Source organism: Micrasema longulum, unplaced genomic scaffold (assembly GCF_059751315.1).
Source record: "Micrasema longulum isolate JH-2025_06_02 unplaced genomic scaffold, ASM5975131v1 h1tg000281l, whole genome shotgun sequence".
NCBI lineage: Eukaryota > Metazoa > Arthropoda > Insecta > Trichoptera > Brachycentridae > Micrasema > Micrasema longulum.
In genome coordinates this window covers 457645-480703 of record NW_028277485.1, presented here as the reverse complement: position 1 = coordinate 480703, position 23059 = coordinate 457645, and the positions used below count along the sequence as shown (strand labels likewise).

The window sequence follows — 23059 nt, the reverse complement described above, 5'->3', positions numbered from 1 at the left end:
TTTTTTACAAATTTATACATCAATGATATTAAAATATTGTGTCTCTGGCGGTATACATCTTTATGTAGAAGCAATTTGATCATAGAATTTTGCAAAGTTTGAATAAAATGAATCTTAGTTCCACTTGATAACCCTCAGGAAGTTAAAGCGTTTAGTATAATTGATTCAGAGAGAGATAAATAAATAATCGTAAAGTATTAACTGGGACATAATATTTTAATATGTGCATTCGATTACTTATTGCTCTTAATCGCTTAAACAATTTTCTAATATGTACATCCCATTTAAAACTACAATTTATAGTTAAACATTAATAAACATACTGCTCAATATTTTCTTACATGCACGTTTGCATAATATCACTATGGATACACGTATAGTTATGTGATAAAATTGACGGTGTTGTGTGAGTTTTATAGTTCGGTGATCTTATGTGCATAAGTTTGGTTTTCTTTGAGTTAATTATTAAACCTGCATCATGGGACCATTTTTGCAGGTTTAAAAAGTCTTCTTGCAATAATTTATCTGCAGAGTCTAGTTTCAAATAAAACTTTCTCGTCATCGAAATTACTTGCAATTGCCGTAAGCCTTTATTTTTCTTATGTATTTTTATGTGTACAGTAGGCTTTTTAAAAATAAACAAAATACTTATGTCCACATATACATTTCGTATTTAATTTACTCGGTAATTTTATCTGCTATTACAACAGGCAGAATAAAAATTAAATCATTTTGATCAAAGAAAATATGCATATATTAGAAACGTTACTCCAATACTAGTTACATATAAAATATTACTTTGCTATCAAATTTTTAAAAAAGAAATTGCGTATAACGAAACACAAGATAAAAGTATTTACGCAATCATTCCATATCCGCTCCCTATTTTAAGCATATGGTGTCCACAAAGAGCTTTTAGACATGGCTGTCAGCTACTAGCTCCTGTGCGTCCTCCAAGTCAGGTTGGCATCCCGTAGTTAATATATATAAACTCTGACAATCGACTCCGTTTGATAACAGTTGTCACTGGAGTTTGCTGTGTCCGTTATTTTATTTCCTCACCCACTACAAAGTCGAACCGCGGCAAAATAATTATTTGACATATATTCTAAAAATGAAGTATTTTGCTGTTTTTGATACTAGTGAGGCGCCACGATTCACATCCATAGAGCTGAATAATGGGTGTTATGCAGGCGTTATATAGGCAGCATTCGATTTTTACTGAGTGAATATCAGATCTCCAGACAACTTTCATTGTCACAATCCCAGCTTTTTTGAAAACTCCCATTTTCCATAACACATTATTTTAGATATTTGAAACTTTCAACTCTTTCGATGATTTGGTTTGATAACAATACAACATTGGCTTATATTTGTCCAAATTGGTACAATATATCTCATTATTCCACATAAAGATAAATAATTATATTTACATAAAAAGATATTTATCTGTACTTTTTTCACAATAGTTGCAGTGCAATTAATATGTATTTTACATAACACGCGACGTGTACATTTCTGCATAATATCGCATCTTAATACGATGAAAGTCCGATAGAAAAAGAAGGCCCGTAAACCTAGGAATTGCAATATTTTATATTCTATATTATTAAATAAATTACATACCTGTTTCTACTAGAGATGGAAAGAAGTTGCTTGCTTCTGCTTTTCTTAATTATGTTTCTATGATTCCCCATTGTGCGATTTGTTGTATATGTATATAAAAATACCATATTTTTTTGTTTGAAAAAAGTTCCGTGGACTCAGTATCAGAGACGTCCACCGTCCTCGGCGAGTGAAACGTGAATAAATCGACATTCGTAATCTGGCTTTTTCGTATGAAGATTTGTATAGGATTTTTACACCCTTAAAATGGCGACAGTTTATACGATGTAATGACCCAACAAAACTTATTTTTAAAAAAACCGAGATATTGATACTTAGAAAAACATTTGAGCATTACGATAAACCAAAAATTAGGTCGTACCATATTTACAAATACGTTAAATACCTATTTGAACGATGATTGTTTTCAGTAATTGAATGATCTTTGAGACTTTTTCCCACTAACTTACAAGATAAAAATAAAAAAAACAAAGGATATTGAGCCCTAGAAAAAAATATAAATTTTGACGAGGTATTTTTAAAATTTAGCCAGAACTACTACAAGTACTTTAAACATCCCATCTAAATATCACATTTAAGCATTTTTCAGGCCAGGCTTACACCGAAAAAATTCAGATCTTGACTAGAGTTTACCATGCGACACGATCGGGACATATGTTATTTTATCTGTTTTTAATATTCAGTACCTACGTAGATATGTTTTATTTTCCCGCCTTTTTCGTTTCGTTTATGCTTTCAATTTAACAGGGGTACTCTAAGCAGAATTTTTATTTAATATAGCCTCACTAGACTAGGATATATCGATAATCCCTGGAACACATTTCGGAAGAATCACTTAGGTAGTGTATACCACGCTGTGACGTACGTAATTTTATTGAAAGAAGGGAATATAGAAGAATTGAAGGAAAATAGATGTTCAAACATTGGCGAAATAGTAAATGTTACACAGTGTGTAAAGTGGCCTATTAAACCGGCAAATAGCAAGTCACAAGACCTGTAAATTTCTAGACTTCTATATTGCCTTCCATAAAAAAAATAATTCTCTGTTGTAGTAATATATTAATACTAGCACGTAACAGTCGTAGTCAGTAGGGAATTCGGTCCTTCGGGCTTCATTTTATCGGCCCTGCGGGCCTCAGTTGATTGATTAGGATCTCGGACACTCTAAAATGTTGGCCCTTTTAAGCCTCTTCCTTTTTTGCTGATCGGAGTAATCTAAATGTAAAAAAGATGAATCTGTCACTCAGAATAATGCTACTAAAACCACACACAATTTACGCATATAATATATTAAATATCTAAGAAAAAAGTTCGATAAGTAAACGATTGACATTGAATAGCAAAGAATCTGTAATTTAAAATAATGAGAGTCAGCTATCGCCAACTATTATGTGCTAGTAGTCATCACTGTGGGCCTTAATAAATCTGTCCTTATAGCTTTATTAAATCGCCCCTACGTGTCTCAGTTGATCAGCTCATAGGGCCTTGGTTAATTATGATCTGGGATGGGCTATATTAGTTTTCCATTGTGCAAATTTAAATCAGTATTCACGTATCTCAGCGCTTTATAAATTAGTTATCCATAATAATAATAATAAAAGATATCTTATGTTATTCATGATACAACTTCATTATTTTATCATTTTAAAATGTTTGTCTGCCTCGTAGTGTAATATTTGCTTACTATGCAAGAGGTCTCGGGTTCCATTCCCGACATGGTCGACATGAAATATTTAAAATGCTGTTTTTACACTGGAATATTTCAAGGTTTCCCTTGATTGGCACCTTAAGCGTAAGACTGATCATCTTATCTTGGTGTAGCGAAAAATGATCAAGATACTCTGCAATTGGTATACCTATGCACCATTAGGTGCGGAAAAGGAATGATGATGATGCAATTAAGAGTATAATAATTAATGATTAGTTTTCCTAAGAAAAATACTAAACACAAACAAATAAAATCTTTTTACATATTGATTTTACCACAGAAATGTGTTTTAATAAATTTATTTGACGATATAATCATATCCTGTACTCGCTATGCCATTAAGTTTGAAATATGTTATATATAGAGTTAAAAAACAACAAATCACGACACTGGCTAGAACACACTAACACACGGTGAAAAAAGCCACAAAAAAGAAGAAGAAAACAATGAAATCTGAAGTTTACTCGGTTTTTGCTTTAATTTCAGATGAAAATAATCGACTAAATTTACTAATCGAGAATGAATTATATAATCGAATGAATCATTAATTTCCAGTGTACCACAGACAATAGACATAGAAATTTATTCAAATAAAAAACATTGTCTTTCGAGAGTAATATCTATAAAATTATAAATAGGTAGGTATTACTTATACCGGTTTTACTTATAAAACGTGAAAATTTCAAGTCAGTTACATTCTAAAAATACGTTTTGTTATTTTTTTTCTGAAATATGTTCGTATGCACATTTCAGGAATTTTATTTTACCAATATTATATGAAAAACAGAACTCACGTTCTTACGCGGATTTTATTTTTTGCAAGCCGGGACGTGAATACGAAAAAAGTCGTGTGTTTATAAAAATGATACATAAAAAAAAAAATTTGGAAAACAAGTCAATGCTGATTTTTAAACAAACAAATAGGTAAGGTTATGTTAGATTTTTAAGAATTACCACCCCGTACTATGGATAAAAAAAGCAACTTATAAACCTTTTTTTTTGTATGGCAATGATCCTTACTTTATGGTATTCACAATATTTACATGGGTACATTGATGGTCTGTGGCTTGACATAACCTAATATTTATCTGTCAAAAAATGATATTTTTTGAAAATTATATTTTTGTTTCATGGTTGTTATGATGTTATATAGGTCACGCGTATAAAACAACAGTCAGCTATTATTGTCAATACAATAGATTTCAAATTGAATTGATTTATAAAAAAAATTATTATTATTAAGTACACAAATTACCACCGAGGACTGTACAGTATTTTTTCTTTGTTGATATGAGTCAAATATATTTTTTTGATTCTTTCTTTATGCGGTTCAGCCAAAATTTTGTTTATTTCTTATATTGCGTTTTCGCGACTGATAGTTAGGTAATTGTCGCTATTAGCTAAAGAATTAGCTAAAAATTCATCTGCTAATATCTATGTATTGTCTTACAATCCATTTTCCATAATATGTAAAAAAAAACAAGAGATATATAAATAAAAGATCTTATATTCTATGTAGACCGTGGAAATCATAGTAACACAAGAGTTAACGTGTGTCATTGATCTCAATGCGGAAGTTCAACCCGACGGGAAATAGGATAAAAATGTATTCTTACGCACGTTAAAAAACAGTAGTCTACCAAAGTATTGGTTTCGGTTTTAGCCGAAACTAGAACAGATGCCGAAATTTGATTTTGGTTCGGTTTCGGTTGAAAATCTTGTTTCAAACGGTTACTAGTAAATGAATCAAAATCATTTAAACGTGCAAACATATAAAAAACTTTATAAACATTTGTTCGTCCCCAGATAGAAGACTGTACTCCTATTTGGTCACTTTACTCAACTTTGTTAGTATTAATAGACTAGAAAGGGTCCAACGAAAATTCTTTAAAAAGGTCGACAACCGGTTAAACATTAACTTCTCTAACTATGTTGAAAGTATTCAGTATTATAGAATATACTCTCTTAAAAAGCGAAGAATAATGTTTGACCGGTTATTTTTATACAAACTAATGAATAATAAAATTGATTCCCCTAATCTATTCGAAAGATTTCCATTCCGTGTGCCATCTAGACAGACAAGACAAAATCTTTCTTTTTGCACAGATAACGCGTCAACAGACTATTTGAAACTATTTGAAACAATTTACAATACCTAGAATATGCGAGCAATATAACAATAGGTTTACCGAGGCTGACATTTTTTATGACAATTTACGTAAATTTAAGTCGAAAATCATAGAAATATTGAGAGAAGCAGATTTTAAGTTTATTATTAAATACATTTTTTTTTTTTCTTTTACATTTGTTATATTTGTTGAATTTAACATAATTTTAATTATTGCATTAAGTTTCAACAATTATTTAGTGTAGGCATGAATGTCCTAAACTATATAAAGAAATTGTCAATATTTGTGAACATACTGTTTGTTTATCCAAAAAAGTAAATAAATAAGAGCATTTAATTGTTCAGCAAAGTTTCTTGAAACTGTATGAAAAAATTAATAAAATATATTTTCATCAAAACGACCTACTTTGAACGACGTTACTAGTTCTTCCGAAATAACCAATGATAGAGAGTTGTGATAGATTTTCAGTCTATGGTAAAATCCACTTACCAATCTGCTGAACTCGCCGAGAAGAAGGGTAAGAGAACTTGAGACGTCGCACACGCAGTAATTTTAAAAATACAAACATTAAAAATCATATCGCTGATAATAAGAAACATTAAAAAAAAAATGGCTTAGTTTTGTAGTCTATTAACGAATATTTTTAAAAAAGCACAGAGCTTTGTCATTTATATTGATGAAGAAAATTTAACTCATTAAACTCCTTGAAAAACAAATCACTTGTACATAAAATAGACTTGTAAAAAAATCTGGACTATTGCTCATGAATCGCGAAAGGTTTTAGTGCAGCTTTTCCATTCAATCAGACCATAATATCATTATTCGATTACATACCGCACACCGAATCTGAGGACTTAAATCTCCTTGGCGGTGCCCACATATAAGGAAAAATTACTCATTGCAAAACGAGAAAAACTGCCCGATGGAGCTCACTGTAATCTGGTAGCCTTGGGATATTTGTGCTGAAAGAAGGTATTCTAGAAGTGTGTAAATTGAAAGCATCCATAACATACCCGAATCCGTTTTAAATACTAAATGTTTTGTTCAGATTCACTCATACAAGCAAGCAAGTTTTTTTTAAAATTCGAATGGATTATATTTCTTCCTCTACTTACCAAATTCAGTAAGGAAAAGCGCGAACTAATATTTACATTTACAACTTTCAATGTCCCTTTCATTGTCGCTCTAAAACCCCCCTTCATCATCTACAAGTTAGGGACAAGAGGAAGTATAAAAAAAGTAAATAAATAAATCCATTACCCAGTTCAAATTCTTTTATATCGACAGTGATGGGAAACGTTAGTTTTCTATCACTGTCTACTCTCTGGAGCACCAGAACGCCCCCAGGTGACAGGTGACAGAAGTTTGTACAGAATATGTTCTTCAATAGATTAAGGAAAAGAGTAAAGTGAATTCTTCACTGACTTGGATTAAATTGATTGGATATGATCAACTCGGTGAATTTATTAAAACACTTTTTTAAGGCCTTGAAATTATTTTTAAAAGCCACCTGATCTGACCCATAAAATGGTTACGGACAGTAGCGAGAAACTTCATTCGGTATTCATAGATAGGGGGGAAGATACAAGACCACAGAATGTGTTTCGGAGATTGATTAGGATATCCGTAGCAGCATGAAGGGGAATAAGCAATATTAAAAACTTATGATTTTCCATTCAATTTGCCATGACCTGATAAAAACTGGCACGACTAATGAGTCGTAATTGACTGGTTTAAGCTATTGCGTTAGGTACCGGCTGTGTAACATTCACCATTCTGCCTATGTTTTGAGCCGCCGCATTCCTATTTTTTTTTTAAATTAGTAAGCATATTAAATTCAGTATCTACTTGTTTACCGCACATATTCAAAACGTTTTAAATAAAATTTGATTTGTAATTTTATGTGTAATACAAGTTACATTTTTGTTTTTCACAAATTTGCATCATCGTATTTTTTTGTGGACTTAATGGTTCATATGGCACTGTTTTACCGTAGCAACTGCAGCGTTTCTCGATTATTATAGAATAGCATGTAAGTAAGATAATTTTTGAGCTTCGGGGCCGTGATTATGAATGGCTATCTTCATCGGTATATACTGAGATGGTATAAACTAATGTCGATATTAATGTACGAAAGTGTGTATATTTGAATGAACATTTAAAATATCTACGTCGGTAACTGGTAATTGAACGTGTTTAGAAAAAAAATGTAAACATATTCAATCCTTCATAGAGAAAATTTTACTTTATTTTGTAGATAAACTTGAAGATAAATTTTATCTTCCCATTACAATTGAGGCCCAGGTGCCGCCAGTCCAGTGCCGCGATTATGAACGCTATCTTCATCTGTATATATTGAGACGGTACATTTAACTTCTGAACTATCTCTACCTACCTCGGTATATTCGAGTATAAATGATTTAATAAAACAATGTTTTAACCGCGACGTAAATGTATAACGGAGGAATACCAAAAATTGTTACACATAATTTATTTTATTTATAGAATAATTAAAGTTATTAGATACAGTGTGTACTAGCTTTACATCACAGAAAATAGAGAGTTAAAAATATTTCAGTAAAATTAAATCAATTTCAACAATATTTTGATAAATCCACCTGGTCCATGAAGAAGTTTAGAAATGGAAAAAATAAGATTTTCAGGCCTTGCCTGGTATGTAGTATAATGTTACACAGTGTGTAAAGTGGCCACTTAAATCAGCCATTGACAGGTCGTAAGCCCTGTAGATGCCTAGACTTCTATATTACCTTATCTTAAATGTTCTTCTTATCTGTTGTAATATGTTAAATCAATTTGATTTAATACACATATTGTATTGTAAGATGTAAAATAGTGAAGAAAAATTGAAAGATAAAAAGTGAAGAAGATCTCACGGAAGCTCTGACATTCATGGAGAATGTACTAAATAATTCATATAAAATGAAAATAAACAAGAGCAAAACCTAATTAGCAGAAAATAAATGTAGTAATGTTAGGAGCAACTCTGAAAAACGCGAAAGAGTTTGTGTACCTTGGAAGCAGGATCACTTGGGATGGTAGAACAAAAGGTGAAGTCAACTGCCGCATACTCAAGCAAGGCTTGCGTTCAACAAACAATCAGCGATTTTTGAGTCATACAACTTAAACCTAAAACTCCGCAAGCAACTTGCCAAGACATAAGACATGCATGGAAGCATACTGATGTACGGTTGTGAGACATGGTGCCTTACCAAAAGAGATTTAAGACTAGAGGCCTTTGAGATGTAGTAAGGATATTAGAATTTTCCTGCAGAGACCACATCACCAAGGACGAGGTGCGCGGTAGAATCGAAGAAGCGAGGCACCTAATCAACACCATCTCAGAAAGGCCAGCCCGATGGATCGGCCACATTATGCGCCATGGGGTCTCCTGCATGACATAGTAGAGGGAATAGCCGAGGGGACAAATCACAGAGGTAGCTCTTAATGGGAGTATTTAGAAAAAGTGTGCGAGGATTTGAACTGCGCCTCATATGTTGAGCTGAAGAGGGCTGCCGAGAATAGAGAGCAGAGTAGAAAGAGATGTAAGACTTTGATGAAAACCAATTCCCAGGATTGAGGAGAAGGAGAAGATTTTAAAATAATAACACATTGCAAATGGATTTCGTGAGGTTGATTATCAGTTTAAGACCCATTGTTCATAAAAAAAATTAACGTTAAATATAATTTTTGTTAAGGCATTAAAAATTTCAAAAAAATTTAAATAATTCCTTTTGAACTCACCGAATAAAAATATATTTGTTACGTCCAGAGGGATTAATTTCGGTATGAAAGTGTCTATCATCATTATCATTCCCTTGCCGCACCTAATGGTGCATAGGGCACTGCATTGGTACACTAATCGCAGCGTATCTTGAACATTTTTTGTTACATGAAGGTCTGTTTATTTTGGTATTACGGTGTTGAATTTATTTTTTATCTTATAATTGCGGTATCGTGTACTTATTTTTTGCTTTTTTACATTTTTCTAAATATTATTTTTAATATACATATATTTATATTTTTTCGCTCCTTATAGTTATGTTAGTAGTAATTATTATCATACAATTATGTAGTGTGATCGTGTTTTCATGTAAAGGATCTTCACAGACAAGCCATATTAATTGGGTTGGTGAGTCCTGTAATAAAAAAAAATAATTTAAAAAATGTTTTTTTTTTTTTAATGTAATATTATATGTAAATAATAAAATTAAAATAAATAATAAAAATATATTAAAAGATGATCAGTCTTTCGCTTTAATCCAGGGACAATGAAATATTCTAGTGTGAAAAACACCTTTTTAAAATTATATTTGTTATCAAACATGTCGGGAATCGTTCGCATGGTAGGCAAACGCGCTAACCATTACACCACGATGCCGATGAAAGGGTTAATAATTTTTATTTAATAATGGATTTACAATTAGACTTCTATTAACAACAAATTGTACTTACGAATGATTGTTTAAAAACGACTTTAAACGCAAAACAGTCAAACTCTCACTTGAATAAAAATTAGTATCTTTTTACCATGATAAACTGATTTTCTTCATCAATCAGAGAAACTTTAAAACAAAATTAAACTGATGGCGAATATTTTACATTTCGCCTTGTACAACGTGCACATGTTCATCAAGACCCACTTTTATAATAATTTATTTAAATTGCATTTCATAATTTGTCTCCTTCCCTTTGTTTATAAAAATGAATATTTTAGTACACAGGAAAAAGGCCACTTTCATAACACCAGGAATAAAAGAAAATTAAAAATTCTATTGGCGAAACAATAATGCACTTGCACAAAAAGAGCCCATATTCCTTCTCAGCAGCTTCCCAAAAAAAAAAGAAAATAAATTGAATTTAAAAATTTGCAAGAGTGCTATAAGTGCCTTTAATAAATACATGTTTCTATACTATACATGTATTTTTGGAAGATGTAATTGAATAAATTAAAATGTAAATAATACATTTTAAAAATGATTTCCCCTAATCTAGTTGAAGGACTTCCATTCTGTGTGCCATCTAGACCGACAAGACAAAATCTTCCGTTTTACACAAACAACGCGTCAACAATCCATTCGAAACAATTAATACCTAGAATATGCGAGCAATATATCAATAGATTTACCGAGACTGACATTTTTTATGACAATGTACGTAAATTTGTGTTAAAAATCATAGATTTTTTTAAAATATTTTTATGTGATAATAATAATAATAATAATAATTGTTATTTATTTACCATTATATAAGTATAGAATGTGATAAATACAAAAAAATAAAACAAAGGTATACATGATTAAATGGTGGACTTACTGACCAAATAAAAAATATAATTATAAAAAAAGAACATTAAAAAAGTAAATAAATAAAAAGTTAAGAAGACACAAACTGTGAAAACATTATATAAGTTAAGTTAAGAATTATGTTAAATATAACAAATGTAAAAGATAAGAAATGAAAAAATATGTATACAATGATTGATTAAAATCATCTAAAGTGACTGTTTGACCACAAACCTAATGAACAATGTTTTGAGTTCAGAGTAATAAGTCGCGACCCGCTTATAGAGACGCCTATTCGCTCGATTGCATAGAACAAGAGCGTTCCAAACTTTTGGTTTAACAACAAACATGTAACGGACGGAACTGTAGCTAACTTCGTGATTGACAATCCTAGAATAGTTTTTGTCCGTATGGGCGGCTGCATAAGCGGGTGGCGAATCATTGCTTTGTTGCGATGTATTTGATAAATTCATAAAATTAAGCAATTTTGGTAGGGAAAATGTTTCAAAGAAAACATTGGATTCTCATAGTGTGATTGTTCTACTGGCTAAGACTAGGTAAAATTATAACAACAACAGTACTGAGATAGTAAACAAAGCATAAACATTAATTTAACCGATAATACATCTTTCTTAGGCACGTTAGATCGTGCTTGCCTTTTTTATATAAATATTATGGTAAAACCAGATACCGAATCAACGCAGAACGTAATATCATATTGATTATAAAATATGTAAATATAAAAAAGTTGTTCGAGAAATAATCATTATGATGTTATTTACATTCAAGAAACGTGGTAAAATTTAAATAGTATATGATAAGTATAGGCAAAATAAGATGGATTGAAATCTATTGCTACATAGAGGGAAAATGTTTTTGAAAAGACAATATACATATAAGGCTTATGACAAGTCATTGGCTGGTTTAAATGACTAATTTACACACTGTGTAACATTCGCCATTCAGCCTATGTTTAAACATCCGCATTTTCTCATTTTTTTCGTTTGATTAGTGAAGTAAATGATGATTGCATTATTTTCTGAAAAATATTTTCCCCTCTGTTGATTTCGATACTGATTAGGGAGTTTTCTAGGGAGTCCGTTCCACTCTTATCTACAAACATTTGAACGTACTAAAAATACTGTATAGTCGAGGGTAGTTATACGACTGAAACAGATCATGTTAAATCAATTTAATCCCAGTCAGTGAAGAATCCACTACCCCCTTTTCATAAATCTAATGAAGCAGATATTATTATCTACTTCTCGTTTGGCATAAAGATGCCAAGGATGCCAGATTACAGATATAACCTTCAGGCAGGTTTTCTTGTTCAGCAAGGAGCAATTTAATGTAGTTATTAGTGCGTTTTTATTAAAATATTTATTGTCATTTTTTTCGTACATTTTTAAGAAATTTTACAGTACAAAATAATGCTCTAATTTTTACAAGTTCAAGTCAAGTTCCATGCGGAATGCAAGGCTGAGTCAAACATTATAGAAAAAGAGGTTCTGCAATGGTTTTGATATATCTTTGATAAGCGGACGTAAGAATATAGCTGCATTTTTGTTCATTTTGAGATTTATTTAAGAAAATTTTCCTTGTGAATGCCTGCATCAATGATATTAGTAGTACACTTATACGACTACTCAAAACATAAATAAACAACGTTGTGCCTATTGAACTTTGGTTTTAATAAAATAAGTATGCGCATTTGTGTCATATTTTCAGTGGCACAAATAGTACAAGGTGGTCTTAGTAATATAAGTAAAAGTACATTTACTGAGACTGGACCGCTGTGCACGCGCAAACCACGAGCCCGCCGCGTGATATCGCCCGATTGACCCATTTCATACCACGGCAAAAGTCTTCAAAGCATGATAAAATAAAATACGGTGGATCGATATTTATTGTTTAACAATTATTTATTCATTAACTGCCTGGCAAATGCAATAACCAGTACACCAAGAAAACGACTAATCTCCAGTCGGTTTTATTTTTGATTTTCGAAATTTAAATATTGATTTTGATAAAATTGTAATTAAAATATTTTTTGCTAAGATTTAATATATTATTTGAATCGTGGCTAGTGTGGGGAACTCACGGATCAGAGGTCCAAGGTTCAAACCACACTCTACCTTAACTCGATTTCCTTTTTCTAATAGTGAGTTATTTACCACTCGTTGAAAATGATCACCAAAATTGAAATATTTGGGAAAATTATAAGAACGCTAATATTTTTTATTTTAAAAAAAAATAATATATTAACTGAGGCGTTTTTATTGATATTTTTTATAAAAGTCATTAACTATGAAGTTATATAAAAAAAATGAAAATATAAATATTATCAAACATAAATAGGTACTTACGAATCTAATAAATGTCAATCCACTATAATTTTACCGTGCCGTTTAGATTAAGATGATATGTGTGAAATAGGCTATTCTCCGTCGGGTATGGCCCTTTTTACACATGCCACGCCAATCCAACCGGCTCGGTAATTTTGCGTTTGTAGGAAGAACGCGGTAAAGTTATTGGGCCGGGTGGATTTGCGTGGCATGTGTGAAAAGGGCCTATCACGCGGCTGGTTTGTTCATTTGGAAATCCTTGTAATAATGAACATACCGTAGACTCATTTGTATCATTCATTGAGTGGTACAAATAGTATAAGTTAGTTCTAGTAGTATACGAAAGTATACTCTTTTCTGTCCTATCTTGGTTTGAGTAATATATCTGGAATTTATATTTATTTTTTTCAATATTTTTGTTTTATTCGTTTTATTTTATTTTAGAACATTTACATAAAATATGACTTTATATATATATTTTTTAATTTTTTAAAATAACCTGTTCGTGTTTTGTTGTACCTCAACTCAATACAGGGATCGTGGCCTCATAGAGTTAGGGATGCGCTTTTCTTGTAATATGTATCTTTATATGAATAAACAAATAAAACAAAAAATACTATTATAAAATCTGTGGTCTGATAGTGAAATAGAGAAGTTTTCTTTTTGTTTTAATTTTTTTTCTCTCTATGATCGGTAAAACAGGCATAAGACAAAGTATTTATACATGGTAAAGCAACATACTTAAATAGATTTATGTGGAAAATAAGAGAATAAGAATAGAATAGTAGAGACAAAATAAACACAAAACAGTAGATAATTAAATTAAGAAAAATTACAAAAGCAAATAAAAAGTTTATCTGGAAAAGAAATCACTGACGTATTTGTGACCCAGTTTATAAAATAATGTTAAGAAGGAGAGAGGCTTAAATTATCGTGTTCTGTTATAAAGTTCAGGGACAAGGACATTTGCATGCCTCCGTCCCAGTGTTGTCCTCCAACACGTAATGTCTTCTTTAACTAAAACGGTTTGAGTTTTGAGGAAACACCTGCTGACGATTTATAATATATTTGAAATATTTACGTTATTTTTACAAATTACTCGAATGTGATTACACAGATGAAATGATTTCTTAAATAAGAACCCATTTAGCAAAATATGAGTTCTGTAGCTAAATAATTAAGTTTATAAAAACGTTTTTTTTTGCTCTCCTGAAATGTTACACTTTTGCCGTTATACTCTCATGTCCGCCCACCAGAGATATAGAAGAAATGGACAGCGAAAGAACAGCTAAAAAAGTTTACAAAAGGATATGGCGTAATCAAATTCATCATTATCATTCCAAGTCAGCTCCCTAGTTGGAGCATATAGTGTCCACAAAGTGCTTCCATGCATCTTTATCGGCTACCTGTGCGTCCTTCCGAGTCAGGTTCGCGTCACGTAGTTCTGACATAAACTGTTGCCTTGTAAAGTAGGCAAGCGTGTGTTAAGGCTCTCAGGAGGCAACCGCAGTATATGGCCCAGCCAACTGATTCGCCTCCGCTCGATGACATTTGTCACCGGAGCTCGCTGTGTCCGTTTTCTTATTACTTCATTCCTTACAAAGTTAAACCACCGCACACCCAAGATTCTTCTGAGACGCCTATTCTCAAAACTCCGTAGTTTGTTGTTTTGGGCCCTAGCGAGGTGTAACGATTCGTAGAGGAGAATAGGTGTTATGCGGGCGTTATGTAGGCGACATTTGGTTTTCACTGAGTAAATATCTGTTCTTCAGATAGCCTTTGTACTGTTGGGTGTGGCGCCTGCTGCTCCTAGCCGCACTTCCAGTTATTTTAGGAATCTTTTATTTTCTGTAACATACATATACATATACTTTCGATGATTTGGTTTGACGGAGTCAAGGGGTCTTGAGCATCAAGGCACAAGGTACATTTGTAACACAGTACGTTTGTTTTCGCAATATTGATTTTTAAATCCACCCATGCTGAGTACCTATTTAGCTTATCAAGAGTGACCTGAAGACCCCTGACCGAATCGTCAATTATAACCGCATCATAGGCATACTCTAGATCGCAGAGTTTTTGGGAGGAGGAGAAGGATATTCCTTGATCTAGTTCAATTGATTTTCTTAGGATAAAGTCCATAAGGATTATAAAAAGGAAAAGCGCCAGGACGCAACCTTGACGACCTCCGGAGGTGACCTCAAACCAATCTGTGACAACATAGTTAATTCTGATGCGGCATTCGCTACTTGAGTGAAGGGCTTTAATAAGTTCAATTATTATTACACGTAAAGTCATTCCGTATGCTTCTAGTATTTTCTAAATTGTAGCACAGCCAAGGAACTATTATGATCTTTGGTCTCCTGTAGAATACCGTCAAATACGATAAAATTCAACAAACCCTTAAAAAAGGGCCAAAGTCTGAATAATCGGGATACATGCGTTAGAAGATTTATGAATGTAGAGAAGCGAGATGTAAAATGAGTAGTGTGGCTTTCTATCCTCTCTAGGGAAATGTCACTAAATAAGGACTAAATAAATAGTTAAGATCTTTTCTTGATGTCCCTTATGTTTGTCAATGTTTCTTTTCTTTTTTTATTATAAATATTTTTAACTATTATTTTATTGTAATATTTAATCCCTATAAATTGTATACATGGACAATGTCCGTTAATAAAAAAAGGGTCATGATAGTTAATCTGTTTATTTGTAGAGGTCTAAAAAAACAGTGCTTCCTTTTTTTCCGAAGACATGTGTAGGTACGTATTTTTTTAATATTAACCACTTGGTAACAAGTTGCAATATAATTGATTTATTTATTTTATTTATGTATACATTTTAATATTATATACATAAAATTATATATTTATACAGCGTTGCTTTGACTATCTACCTAGGGTTATTAACCCCGTTCTAAGTCAGTTAAATATATATAAGAAACAGTAATCAATACATAGAAACATAAATAAAGGTATTAGACATAGTGAAAAACATAGTAAAATATATAGTTTTAAAAAACATGGGAAAACACATAGTAAAAATGTATAAAAACATACAAAAAAAATAGTCAAACATTTTTAAAAACCCAGTAAAATACATAGTAAAAATGAGAATACGAGTACATAGTAAGAAACATAGTTCAATTAACAATATTTTTAGTTTGTCCAGATTTTTGTAGACAAGAACTGGATTTAACTCCCTGGGGAGCTGTTTATATTAACATATTACAACAGAGATGAAGAACATTTAAGAGAAGGTCATATGGAAGTCTAGGCGTCTACAGGGCTTATGACTTGACAATGGCTGGTTTAAGTGGCCACTTTACACACTGTGTAACATTCACCATTCTGCCTATATTTGAACATCCATATTCCTTCAATTATTTCATATGTTGATGTTTGTGAAGTTAAAGAGCTGAAACCTTTATTTATGCGGGTGAGATTCATCTAATTGAATTATTTCACCTACATACTAGGCAACGCCTGAAAATGTTATTTTTTCAATTTCCATACTTCTTCATGGACCAGGTAATTTATCAACAACCAGCCATTGACAGGTTATAAGCCCTGTAGATGCCTAGACTTCTTATTACCTTCTCTTAAATGTTCTTGATCTCTGTTGTAATATGTTAATAGTTTAATTAGTTTATCGGTTGAGTTTTTACTTATCCGATTATATTTTAGTGCCTATAAAAATATCGTGATTTATTAGTCTATTTATTTATGTTTGACCTGTGTTTCCGCAGATCGTACCAAGGTTACCTGCGTTCATGATCGCATTTAACGCAAGTCAAAGGAAATACGTATAAACAATGGAAGTAAAATTTGATAAATAATTTAACTGCCTACGTAATTATTCTGTGTATAATCACTAAAATGAGTTTAATATGCCGACTGGTTTCAGAACGCGACTGTTCCTTTGTCAAGGATTAAAAATTAACAAAATATTTTTAACAAATTTTTGTAGACAAGAACTGAATTGAACCCTCCTGTGAGTTATCAATATTATTGTGCTCAAACCTAACTAGAATTGTGAATGTTACACAGTGTGCAAAATGGCCACATAAACCAGCCAATGACAGGTCGTAAGCCCTGTATTTATGCATTTGCATTTGCTTAGATTCTATAAAACGTTTTTCATCTATTACAATATTTGAGTTTGTCCAAATGTTCATAAACAAAAGACTGGATTTCACCCCCTCGGGGGTCAATAAGATTAAAAAATTACAACAGGGATGGAGAATACCTTAAATAAGGGAATATGGAAGTCAAGGCATTTACCTGTCCAGTCTTTTGTCTTTTGTCTATGAACCAGTCTTTTGTGTATGAACATTTGGACAAACTCAAATATTGTAATGAAACCAACTGGTCCAAGAAGAAGTTTAAAAATTGAAAAATTGTTTTCAGGCGTTGCCTAGTATGTGAAATAATTCAGTCAGATGAATCTCTTCACAACAATAAAGGTTTCAGCTCTTTAACTTCACTAAAATCAACAGATGGAAGAATTGAAATATGGATGTTCAAACATAGGCAAAATGGTGAATGTTACACAGTGTGCAAAGTGGCCACTTAAACCAGCCAATGACAGGTCATAAGCCCTGTAAATGCCTTGACTTCCATATTCCCTTATTTAAGGTATTCTCCATCCCTGTTGTAATTTGTTAATTATTCATCTATGTTGTTATATACTTAAATGTGTATTTAAATATTATTTATGTTTAAAGCATTACTTTTTGATTAAACGTTTTATTAAAATGTTAGTAATTTTTTATATTTTTTTATTTATTTGTCATACGGCACAAGTGCCTTTTACAATATAAAATATAACATTATAATTAGTTCAGTTAATGTTTAATATTTGTTTCCAACCACTTGCCGACTTTCCTACGCCTACCGGTTTTAAGACGTATCATTCTCATCTTTAGGACTTTAATTGTAGGTAGGTACTAACATCACATGCACATCCCACCATACAGTTGGTTGGTTTCAGCTCCTTAAAGTATGTGTCCTATTAGCACGTAATGTTTATGTTTTTGTGGAACTACCATCGCAAATGTGTACAGTGGGAAATGTCCTGACGAAGAGACGAGAGTCTCTCGAAACTGGGAGACCGGTAACCAGAAGTGGTAATATACAAATATTTACTAACATTTATTTTGTACGGGGCCAACTTAGTTTGACCCTGTAAAGTGCAATAAAACAATAAACATTTTTAACTTTGTCCCCTCTGTTTCATTGAAAGTATCGTATCTCTTTAGACTTATAAAAAAAATATATCTCCATTTAAGATTATATTTAGTTTTATATTATATAAACTATCCTTACACTGTATAATATTTACCAGCCTGAAGATGCCCATTAGAGGGTGAAAGCGTTAATTGGTCAAATAAATAAGTGGAAGTGTATCAAGTATTTTTAATTTCTAACATATATGTACATACTTCAATATAACTTATTTATTATATATCATTACAATCAAATTCCATCAAGAATTGTCACAATCAATAACTTAAATCTTTTTTTTTAAATTTCAACAGAGAGGGAAAACATTTTTGAGAAGGAATATGGAAGTCTAGGCATTTACAGGGCATATGACCTATCATTGGCTGGTTTAAGTGGCCAATATACACACTGTGTAACATTCACCATTCTGCCCATGTTTAAATATCCACATTTCCTCAACTCTTCCATCTGCTGACTTTTGTGGAGGGGAGGAAATCCAGCCAGTCTGCAAGCATTTGGACATACTCAAATATTATCAAATCTTTTTTATTTATAAAGTTGTTATTTATTTTAGGCTCTTAAATCAACCACCCTATCAGACTGCTAGGCTATTCATTAAACGCCGGAATTCAATTGAATGGCTAAGCCGTTCGATAATTAAGATAGTTTAACGTGATGGCTGGGTGAAAGCTAGCCCTGTGGAAACGGGAAAACCAAAAGCCGCCAGGTTAGGTTAGGTTAGGTTGGATTATCTTAAGTAAAAAAAAATATTTCACTTAACCCAACCTATCCTAACCTAACTTAACTTCACATAACGAATTAAAAAATAAAACAATCCTCACTGTTTTTTTTAAATTAAAGAGGCTAAGTGACACGACGCCGATGTTCAGCCCTTTTATTAAGCGTAGCTTTCAACATTTTTGCCGGCATTTAATAAACAGTTTAGTCGTCCAATTGAGTGGCTGATTGAACTTTTTGGCTGCGACATATATACTAGTTTTTGTTTTTTGTGCATTAAATGCCGAACTGTGATTTTTATTTTACATTTGTTTGCTTTTACCATTTTTACATATTCTAGAAGTATTACTTACAAGTTAATGTTATAAAGAATTATGATAACTTCCAGTTAAATGTTTTTAGATTTTACAAGTAAACAACGCGGGATTTTGTCCTCGACTATTTAAAATTTATGGACTTAGATAAAAACCGTGTTTATGTAGTTTTTTCTCGGAACTGGAAGTAATAGAATTTTATTTTATTTGCAAGAAAATGGATCACGGAATTTTGCAAGGGTAAATAATTTATTCTCAGAAAAATATGTTTGAAAGTTCGTGTAATATTTGATGAATCAGTTCAGTTATCGGAGGTAATTTTCAGGGGAAAAGTTACGCAGAAATTCAAGTAAAATTTTTAATCATTCCAAGCGAATAGTGTGGGTAAAAATATTGGGTTATTTTATGAAATCAGCTGCAATTTTCTACTGCGGTCCATCATCGACCAATTACAGCGCGAATTCCCCAGTAGTGCGGATGCATGTACTTGCGAACCAATATGCCAACAACATCGATGTCTTTAACGCGAGTCTTGCAAATTTTATAATGTATATGTTCCATATCAAATAGAACTTAATATTCTGTTTATATTGTATTTTATAATATTATGTACTTAGCTGCTTTAAACCTTTAACTGCATTCCTTTAGCTTATTTATTTTTTACTTTTTTAAACCAACTAAACTTCTAAACACAGTTCTAAATTTTATTTTTTATAATGTATTTTAAAAAATTGATGTTGTTTATAGACTCATTTTTTTTTTTTTATACCATCTATACTTCTGAACACTGACCCTATCTTTAATTTCTTTATATTGTATTTTTTTAAATTTATGCTGTTTATATACTCGTGTTTTATATAACTTCCATGTATGCAAAAGCTTTATGGGCGTAAAAAAATAATAAAATAAAAATAAAAAGATTTTTTTTTCAGTCCATTGTCACGGAATTGTTTTATATTCATAATATTTTTTTATTTTTTTTTATTAATAAAACATATAAGACATGAATATCATGATATTATATTCCCAGGAGTTGTACGAGAAAACTCATTTGGGACGGTACATAAAAAAAATAGTACATTTCTTGTAACAATACATAGTATACATTTAAACAATAAAAATTTAAACAAATTTTAACAATCTATGAACTTAATATTAAAAAAGGAAAGAAAACATTTAAACAATCTGTGAAATTAATATTAAAGAAGAAAATAAAAACATTCAAACAATCTGTGAACTTAATATTAAAAAAGAAAAGAAAAACATTTAAACATTCTGTGAAATTAATATTAAAAAAGAAAATAAAAAACATTTAAACATTCTGTGAACTTAATATTAAAAAAAGAAAAGAAAAACATTTAAACCTAAAACACAATATATAGACTATTCACAGAAACTGAGCTAAAAACTATCATTTTCAAAAAGAGTCAAGAAATAGGTCTTCATTTCTGGTCTTTGAGATTTACCACTCGACATTTCATTTTTAAGGTCATCAGGCAGTTTATTAAATTGTATACGACCAATGTATTCCAGAGACCTTTTGCCGAACTTCGTGGAACAAAATTTAGAAATGTGAAGATTTTTTGCATGTCGTGTATTATAGTTGTGAATTTCATGATTAAATGTAAGTTTTAAATTTGTGTGAGCAGAAAAGTTTATGATGTTTGAAATAGTGTTAGTGATGTCATACAGTGCCATTACCTTGAAAGAAAGTATTTTTGTGTTACGATAAATATCCTTGACATGGGAATCCCATTTCAAACCAAGAATGCTTCTCAGAGCTCGGTTTTGAAGAACTTGAATCTCAGAGATCTGGTTTTTGTTAGCGAAACCCCAAATACAGCATAAATAGGATAGGTGAGAATGTATCATAGCGTAATAGACGGCAAACAAAACAGAGTGAGGAAGCAGACCACGAAGTCTATGCAAAACGCCAGTTACGGGTACTATTTTTGATTTAACATGTTCATATTGGTATTTCCATGAAAGTTGAGAGTCAACATATAGTCCTAAGTATTTAGTAACATTGGTCTTTTTAATATAGCCAGTTCCTAGAGAAATATTAATTTTCAAATCCTGTTTGTTCCCAAAAATCATATATGATGTTTTTTTCATATTCAAACTTAATTTGTTTAATCGCATCCAGTCGGCAAGACTTTCGAAATCAATATCCAAGTTAATATTTTACTGGCCATGTAGTTTCGATAGATTTACAATGAAGAGGTTTAGTGCTACGGGAAATCGGATATTAAAGATGTTTTCTTACTCGCCAAAAAAAAAACATTTAATTGTACCTACCGCGAAGTTACAATTATGTATGTTGAAAATGCTAAAAAATACCAACAAAAAAAAGTTTTTAAAAATTCACTACATTGAGACAACACAGGTAACCAATCGGCGTTTTTATATGTCGTGATAGATTACCGGTTTCTGGGTAGCCATTTTTTCAACGTTCAGTGTATTTTGACAGCTACGGGGTTCTACTTTTAAGTATCAGCACAACTCACCAATGACAACTCGCGACATCGCGGGAGACTAATTTTGCAATTACAGAACATTAAAAAATTATATCATACAATACATACATTTTTAATATGGCTTAATTTGATAGTTTATGAACAAATAAAAAATACTTTAAAAACCCACTCAATTTCCTTGTTCAAATGATTATCAAACATTGATATACTTTTGATTAAGTATGAAGATACATCTAATTTTATGTTTAAACATTCATATTTCGAAAAATTTTCCATATCTTCATTGTAGTGAAATTTAAGAAATAAAACATTTATTGTTGTGAAGAGATTCATCTGATGAATTATTTCCATACTAGACAACGCAATGCCAGGAAACAATAACAATATATTTTTTTACCTCTCTTTGAACCAGTAGTTTAATTACAATATTTTGAGTTTATCCAAATGTTTGTAGACAAAAGACTGGATTTTACCCCCTAGGCAGTCATTAATATACTTATATTAAAAAATATTTGTCTGACAATCTTCCCTCCATTGAACGCGAAGGTGGAACAGAAGAAGGTGTCGAAAATGCTCTCTTTCGTCTACTTGACATTCCATTTTAAAGCCTTGTAATAAAATAAAGCAATATGTGTAACGTAAAAGCAAATACAACATCTTGTAGAGCCAAAACAATTCTTTTGAATGACGAATGAATGGAAAATTAATTTTTTGGTGATTTAATGTAGTTTTGTACGTAGCTACGGCTCAGAAGAGAGAAATTATGAAATGGGCGAATGTTTAAAATTAAATTAAAATCAAGCATTGCCATTTACAGTTTTGATCAATCTAATCCCTTTTTTACATACCAACTTGTAAAAACAGTTATACCTCGAATTCATTCGTTAGACGTACCTGTAGAACTTATAATGGACTCAGTATTAATGTAGAAGGTGTCGATTATTTGGGATAGTTGCTGAATGTGCATTTCGAGTGGTTTATGCTATGTATATGTGCCGCATGTGATGTATATGTTTTATATGTGCGTTCATGTGTGTGTGTGGATGGCTCGGAGTGTGCATTTGATATTTTTATTTATTACCAATGATAACCTCTATAGAAAACGCAAATGTTAACAATTATTCTTTTCTCACTTGCATTTCTTATTTATTATTTTTGTCACATTTAATGTTTATATCTTTTGCATAATTTATGAAA

General features: G+C 31.5%; 1 protein-coding gene across 1 annotated transcript in view; it reads left to right on the top strand.

Annotated features, from left to right (window-relative positions):
- Window positions 1-23059, top strand: part of cu (NADP/NADPH phosphatase nocturnin) — a 76373-nt gene that overhangs the window by 4347 nt on the left and 48967 nt on the right. The gene's annotated exons all lie outside the window — the stretch shown is intronic.